At 44.9% G+C, this 8,426-nt stretch overlaps 1 non-coding gene across 1 annotated transcript; it reads left to right on the forward strand.

Moving 5' to 3' along the window:
* The first annotated feature begins 7,495 nt into the window (after nt 1-7,495).
* On the forward strand, nt 7,496-7,570 carry Trnas-uga. The gene has a single exon. It is a non-coding gene; the product is annotated as a tRNA-Ser (tRNA).
* The last annotated feature ends 856 nt before the right edge of the window (nt 7,571-8,426 follow it).

Consider the following 8,426-nt stretch of genomic DNA (forward strand, 5'->3'; position numbering starts at 1 on the left):
CCCGGACCACACGCTGGGGACAGAGTTACCCCAGACGGAAGCATCGTTACGCCGCTGATAACGCCGCCAGGTGGCGTACGGCACGACTCGCCGTTGCCTCGCCCCTCTTCATCCTCCGACGGTGGAGTTCCCCTCCACGGCGGGGTACGGCTCCAAACCTACCGAATAGCGACGATCAACACTAACACCATTAGCTCACCCGTGAAACTTCAACTGCAGTGGGAGATGATATGGGCGTCAGACGTCGATATCACACTACTACAGGAAGTACACTTGGCCACACTTCCAGATGTCACGGGATATAACACTTAACCTTCTCCTGGTGACCATCTGGGACGCGGTGTAGCCATCTACGCCAGAGAAGGCATTCCAGTGGCCGATATCACATACCTTCCATGTGCCAGAGGCATGGCCGTCACCATCATGGGGACGCGTATCGTCAACATTTACGCTCCGTCAGGCTCCACCCGCAGACGCGACAGGGCACTCTTCTATTCAGAAGAAATCGCTCCTTTGTTTCTTGGACACTGCGACCATTACTTGCTTGGGGGTGATTTAAATTGTGTCTTGCACCCTAAAGATCAAGTGCCCCACTACAACACCTGTCAAGAACTGCGTCTTGTCGTCCGAGATCTGTTGCTCCGCGACACTTGGGAAGTTCAGCACGGCGACGCGCCTGGACATACTTACCAGACGAGTCACTCCGCGAGCCGCCTTGATAGAATTTACGTCTCTCGGAAACTCACACCTGCAGTCCGAGGTGCAGAACTTTGGCCCCTGGCCTATTCGGACCACTGTGCCTACATCTGCAACATTCTCTTCCCCAAGAAAGTGGTCTGGCGTAGTCGTGCACCGTGGAAGCTAAACACCACCCATCTTCATGATCCCGAATGTCTTCAACGTGTTACCGAGACATGGGCCACCTGTGAACGTCGCTTACCTACGTACTGCACGACCTTGACCTGGTGGCTGGAATGTGCCAAACCTGCCGTTCGACGTACTTTGATTCAGTATGGAAAGGAAGTTGCTACGTGGCGCCGGCACACTACCGACTATTTCTACGCCGTTCTCCGCGACCTGGACGACCAAACGCCCACCCCCGACACCCAGAGGGAACGCAGCAGGATTAAGGCGCAAATTGTAACGTTGACACGCCGTAGAGTGCAGGGGGCAGATTCGGCGGAACAAGAACATCCCACCATGCATCATATCGCCTCCGATAGGAAACATCGACGACAACAACTCATCACCGAGATCAACACCTGTCACGGCCAGCACGTCACTTGCCAGGCTGAAATCGTCAGTGCCTTTGTCGACCACTACCGCACAATGTACCAGGAGGAGACTACCAACAACCACGCTGAGGAGCCTGTGTTACCACAAGTAACTCGCACCCTCACCAACGACGAAGCGGACGAGATGATGGAGTCAATTACGCGTGACGAAGTCCACGATGCAATCAAAAAAGGCGCTCTGAATAAGTCACCTGGTGTCGACGGATTGTCGATAGAATTTTATCGCGCTTTCCTCACACTAATGGCGTCACGGTGGACAACGATGTTTAATGAACTGCTGACGATGGGGAACGCCGTACCGCCGTCCTTCGTCACGGGTATTATTATACCCATCCACAAACCGACACCAGGTGTGACAGCAGCACATTACCGTCCCGTGACTCTGCTTAACGCAGACTATAAAATTTTTACACGCCTACTGGCAACGCGATGCCGCAAGGTCCTGCCTAGCATTCTATCCCCGGAACAGACAACTCCGGGCGGCTCAGTTAATATACAAACGGCCACAGGAGAATGTCGCGATTTAATTGCACTGGCAGCGGTGTGCAAACTCCGCGCTGCAGTGGTTGCCATTGATTTTGACAGCGCATTCGACAAAGTGCGGCATCTTTTTCTGTTCTCAGTGATGAACGGCATGGGTTTTCCACCAGCCTTTATCGACGTTATCCGGCGCCGTGTGGCGGGACCAGTGGCGATCCGGTGTTCCGTACAGCAAGGCTGCCCACTTTCGACCCTACTCTATGCCATAAGCCTGGAGCCACTCATCGGGAGTCTGACGAGCCACCTTTCTGGTCTCACTTTGTGACAGTACAGTTTTCAATGTCGTGCGTATGCGGATGACCTCCTCCTCTTGATCCGCTCACGGAGTGAAACACACACGGTACTCGATTTGATATCAACGTACGGCACTGCAGCGGGCAGTAACATGAATGTGGCTAAATCCGCGGTGATGCCCATTGGATGCGGCCTCTCACTTGACGACTTAACACCTCTCCCGTGTGTAGAAAAACTACGATACCTTGGTATCATTTCCACCTCCACCGTTCGCCGCGCCGCTGCCATCAATTTTCGGCGTGCACTCGAAACTATCCGCACGACGGTGCGACAAAATCTTTACAACGTGTCCAATACCTCAATCAACATGTGGCGTCCAGAATGGTCCACATCGCACAGGTGCTCCCGCTGCCATCAACAATTGGACGCAGCCTCCAGGCTGCCTTCGGATACATTCTTACGGCCGGTACGCTCTTTAAGGTCCACTACGACACGCTCATCCTTCCCACGTGAGCGGGAGGCCTCGGCCTTGTCAATGTGCAACTCCGAGCGGCATCCTTGTACATGTCCACCATGCACAAGCAGTGGCACAGGGGCACCTCCCTTACGCGCAGCTTGCTGGAAATTATTGTGCCCGCGACCATAACACCACCAGTACCAGTCGGACACATCAAGCACCATCTGACGCACATTTCTGATTTCATCGTCGCCTTCAGTTATGCTCACACACACATACCGACCACGCGTTCTCCTCGACCTAAGGATTTTTACACCCCAATGCTGAGACATCCGTCCAAGCGGTGGCCCACGGTTTGGCGTCATACCCACCAGCCTTTTCTTCCCTCCAACGTCCGAGCAACATGGTACCAAGTCGCAAATGAAAAATTCGCCACAAATCGTCGTCTTCACGCCATCGGACTAACGGACTCTCCACTTTGTTCCATTTGCCACCTCGTGGATGACGATGTCCATCAACTGACTTGTGCTGCTGTAAGTAGGCTGTTTAGGTTTTTTATTGGTAACGCCACCTCTGTATAAAAGTCACTGGCTGTGCTGTGTGCAGTCTGTGGCTAGTTTGCATTGTTGTCTGCCATTGTAGTGTTGGGCAGCAGCAGCTGGATGCGAACAGCGCATAGCGTTGCGCAGTTGGAGGTGAGCCGCCAGCAGTGATGGATGTGGAGAGAGAAATGGCGGAGTTTTGATATTTGTGAGAATGGATGTTATGAACTCCTATATATATTATGGCTTTTGATGATATTAAGGCAAATACATTGTTTGTTCTCTATTAATATCTTTTATTTGCTAACTATCCCTATCAGTAGTTAGTGCCTTCCGTAGTTTGAATCTTTTATTTAGCTGGCAGTAGTGGTGCTCGCTATATTGCAGTAGTTCGAGTAACCAAGATTTTTGTGAGGTAAGTGATTTGTGAAACATATAGGTTAATGTTAGTCAGGGCCATTCTTTTGTAGGGATTTTTGAAAGTCAGATTGCGTTGCGCTAAAAATATTGTATGTCAGTTTAAGCACAGTCATGTATAATTGTTCAAAGGGGACGTTTCATATGGCGACCCTGCCAGGATTCGAACCTGGAATCTTCTGATTTTTTCTTGTAGTTTGTGTAATTAGTGTAGATTTTGTTTATTGCTAGCATGTAATTGTAGAGAGAATCTCCTTTGTAGTTGCAGTATTTCATTGTTGTACAGTAAAACAGTTGTGGCATGCATGTAGATTTGCACCAAGTATTTCGCAGCTGCAATTAACTAGATATTATTTTCAGTGTTATGTTAATGTGTTCTCTTATTTTTGCTCTTCAAATTGTGCTTTTCTGTGTTATCGTGTGAAATATTGTGACAATAATGGCGTGTGAAAAACGTAACACTGGGCTCCAAAGTAAACTGAGAAATAATAGTGACGACGAGTGTAGCTTACCAGCACCGCTGTGTAATGAATTAACAGACATTCAAAGTAGTAATTTGGTAACTGTGCATAGGGAAATGGAGCGGGCGTCAAATAATGGTGTAGACAGTGAAACAGGTAGTGAACAGGGAAGCATTATCGATCGATCGGTCGGCAACAGCTCGCCTCAGGAATCGGGAATGACAGAACACAATATTGCAAATACTGTACTCTCAGGCTTTGGGTTCTCACCGTTTTCTCAAATGAGTCAAGAAACATTTTCTGCTTGTCAAAATGTGAATGTTGCCGGAGCAACTTCATTGCCGAAAAGGACTGAGGAACATGTTTGAGACACCAGTGCATTGTTATTACAGTTAATGCAACAAATGGGACAAAGGCTACAAAAATTAGACACAATGGAACAAAATCTTCAAAAGGTAGACACAGTGGAGCAACACCAGAGACAAACACAGCAACAGTTAGACACAGTGGAACAAAATCTCAAAAAGTTAGACACAGTGGAACAAAATCTTAAAAAGTTAGACACCACACTTGAACAAACACGTGAAGATTTAACTACTGAGTTACATAACATTGAATCGAAATGTCAAAAAGTCTGTAATGACGTAAAAACACAAATTTGTGAGCATTTTCAACCTATTTTTTCGCGGCATGAAAATGCATTACAGAATCACGAAGCAGCCATAAAAGAACTGCAAACCATTGTTCATGAAAATCATGAGACCTTGTGGGCTAAAATTGACTCAGTTGCATCTAACGATTTGGTTACGCAATTTGCAAAAACTCAGGGAATCTTGAAGGACACAGTAGATTCGATTTCAACACAAATGGACACTCTGAAACTTGGTTCAGAGAAACACATTGAGGAAATGTGTTCACTATCGGAGAAAGTAGCCGAACTTTCGGATCAGGTCACTAACTTATCTACAGAGGTAGATGATGATCTGAATGACACAAGACCTGTAACCTTCACTGACACAGAAGAGTATGAACAAATTAGAAAATTCAAACAAAATCAAAATCAAATCAGTACACAGTACAAAAGAGAGATTCGGGAAGTACAAGATCAGTTGACGCAGGTAATGCAAGAATTACATATTTCAGAGGACACTCGCACTCCAGTACGGGAAGAGGGACATAGAAATACGGGACAACCACAAAATAATAACACAGGACAGTTCGGAAATTATGAAAGAAATTGGCAAGACGCATTGGATTTTGAGATGGAACTGCCGACACGACGTAACAATGACCAATATGCTACTCGCTGACACGATGATTTTGACTATAAGCTGTTCATTACTACACGTAAATTCAAAACGTTTAAGAATTCTGCCAACGACATTCATCCACAAGCGTGGCTCCATCAATTCTCTCATTGTTTTCCTCCCAACTGGTCATTGGAGCACAGGTTAGAATTTATGTGTGGCTACTTGGAGAATGAACCAGCTGTAAGAATGCGATCGGTCATTCACGATTGTCACAGTGAAGGAGAATTTTATCATCCCTTCCTCTCAGCGTATTGGTCTCAAGCTACACAAGACTGAGTAAAACATAGCATCATAATCATGAAACGTTTCGAACAATCTGAATTTTCCAGTCTTATGAAATATTTTGAAGACATGTTGCATAAGAATCAGTATCTTTCACACCCATACAGCCCTTCAGAACTCATCAGCATTTGCTTAATGAAATTGCCTAAGCATTTAAGACATATTATTTTGGCAGGACGTTGCAAAGACGACATTGAAGCTTTTCAGGGGCTCTTACAAGAATTAGAAATTGACACTGACAGTCGCGGGATGCAAAAACAGGAAAACAATCACTACAGGTCACATCCGTCACAATTCCGTGACGACAGAAGCAATAACTGGACACGAGAAGCCTATTCTTACAACGTAAATCGTGACCAAAACAGACACCACCCGTATGACAACCATTGGCAGAGTAGTAATAATTACAGGGAAAGATCACCTCTCCGCGGTAATGACTATCAAAGAGACAATCAGAGAAACAGGCAATATGGGAACCAAAATAATTATTATCAAGGGAGACAGAATAACTTCAGATGCAACGGTCGAGCGCGCAGTTACGATTCAGGGAGAAATTCTCCACCACTTAACCGACAAGAAAGAAACTACAGGAACTACCGACATGACGACAGACGGTATAATCATAACGACAGACCTGAATTTCATCAGAACTGGCGGGATTTAAACAGGGCTGGGCCCTCTGGGCAAGGTGAATTTGTAGAAGTTAGACCTCCAAATCCCAATAACGACGCGCACCAACAAAGGAACAGACAATGACTCACACCGCAGGCAGCCGCGTGCGCCAGCTGGCTCAGAGAAAAATGACATAGACACTAACCTTGAGAAAAATTTTAGCACTCCTCACCGACATATACCACATGATAATTGCGTTAAAGTTGAAACTCTGCGTACTAGGAAGAGTAAAGGTTTACACCACATTTCACATGTAAAACCGTTTATTGAAAGATAATCTGCCTTTTAACTTAGTCTTTGCCATAATATTTTTCGCTTCACATTTCTAGTACGCTTTTTCAGACTTAGAATCTGTTAACATGCAACAATGTTTGAAGTTAAATATCCAGTCAAGAACCAAGAGAACTTATTTAAACAGAAATTACGAATGCATTGTTATAGTGAACAGACGACACAGTGTTGTTATTTGTACATTCTTGCTTGTTAGCTGCACGATTATGTAACGACTATCAGGCTTACATACTTCGAACATGTACCGGTACTACTAATGAGATTTTAATGCAACATTTTGGTTTACTTGAAAATACATTCTGGATTTAAGGTACTTTCTGTGAGATACCAGATGAGACAGTGGTTAGTTTATGTGACAGCTACACGATTTTATCACGACGCTACTAATGAGTGACAATTTACAATGTTGCTTTTGCAGTGTTTCTGTTTTATATCTGCACAGTTTTCTGTTTTATTCTGGAAAGTAAAACATGTTTTAGTAGTAACTTTTGTGGTATAGCTAAATGAGACAGCCTTTTCTGTAGCACAACAATACGTTACAGCACAGTACTTTCTTCATCACGGCAATAAGCGTAATAACTAAGATATCTATACGCAAAGCATTTCACTTTTGAAACTTCCTGGCAGATTAAAACTGTGTGCCCGACCGAGACTCGAACTCGGGACCTTTGCCTTTCGCGGGCAAGTGCTCTACCAACTGAGCTACCGAAGCACGACTCACGCCCGGTACTCACAGCTTTACTTCTGCCAGTACCTCGTCTCCTACCTTCCAAACTTTACAGAAGCTCTCCTGCGAACCCAGCAGAACTCCGCTGCAGAGTGAAAATCTCATTCTGGAAACATCCCCCAGGCTGTGGCCAAGCCATGTCTCCGCAATATCCTTTCTTTCAGGAGTGCTAGTTCTGCTGGGTTCGCAGGAGAGCTTCTGTAAAGTTTGGAAGGTAGGAGACGAGGTACTGGCAGAAGTAAAGCTGTGAGTACCGGGCGTGAGTCGTGCTTCGGTAGCTCAGTTGGTAGAGCACTTGCCCGTGAAAGGCAAAGGTCCCGAGTTCGAGTCTCGGTCGGGCACACAGTTTTAATCTGCCAGGAAGTTTCATATCAGCGCACACTCCGCTGCAGAGTGAAAATCTCATTCTGGCATTTCACTTTTGTTTATCATGAGGTAAGTACATTGACTTCTGCAGAACTTAGCTTTTGGAGGACGATAACTACGAGACTTCCACAGAGATTATCTTACATGACGCACAGTTTAGCGCTACAGTACACGTATTTGAGCGATTAATTTCGCACTTAAAACATTTATTTTTTAAGATATTTGAAGTACAATGATACAAGGGTTTTCCGTGATACATTTCATTCCATTGCTATAATCTGTAACACCTGAGGGTATAATTACATTAATCCTCAGGGGGGTACACGCTTACTTTGTGTACCATGTGTTTGGCAAGCACAAGGAGCCCTAGCTAATATGGTATTTGCTTATACAACTTTACACATCGGTACCATACTTCTCTAACACAGAATTACACAGCTATCTGATCATTTAACAGAGAAAGAAACTTTTTTACTACATCAGTGACACATGTTTATGCAATTACACAGTTGGGTAACTTCACACTTATGAAATTGTATTTTGTCTGTACTTTGTGAACTGTTCATATTTTTTCGGAACCATTGTGATACTATGAGAGCTTTGAATGATGTATTTGGTAAGGGAGCATGATTTTAAAGTACGTTTGAGACAGATGACACTTTTGGCATGAGCAGAGAATTTTTTTTAGGTTTTGAAATTATTGGAGGAAGCTACGATGATTTTGAGAGTTGACTGAGGTGTTATGATGATATTATTACGATGACTATGTGTATTATGCTGTTGCGGTATGTTTATGATCAGTAAGCTGATGCTATATGAGTTATTTGATTAT

Source organism: Schistocerca americana, chromosome 6 (assembly GCF_021461395.2).
Source record: "Schistocerca americana isolate TAMUIC-IGC-003095 chromosome 6, iqSchAmer2.1, whole genome shotgun sequence".
Classification (NCBI taxonomy): Eukaryota; Metazoa; Arthropoda; class Insecta; order Orthoptera; family Acrididae; genus Schistocerca; species Schistocerca americana.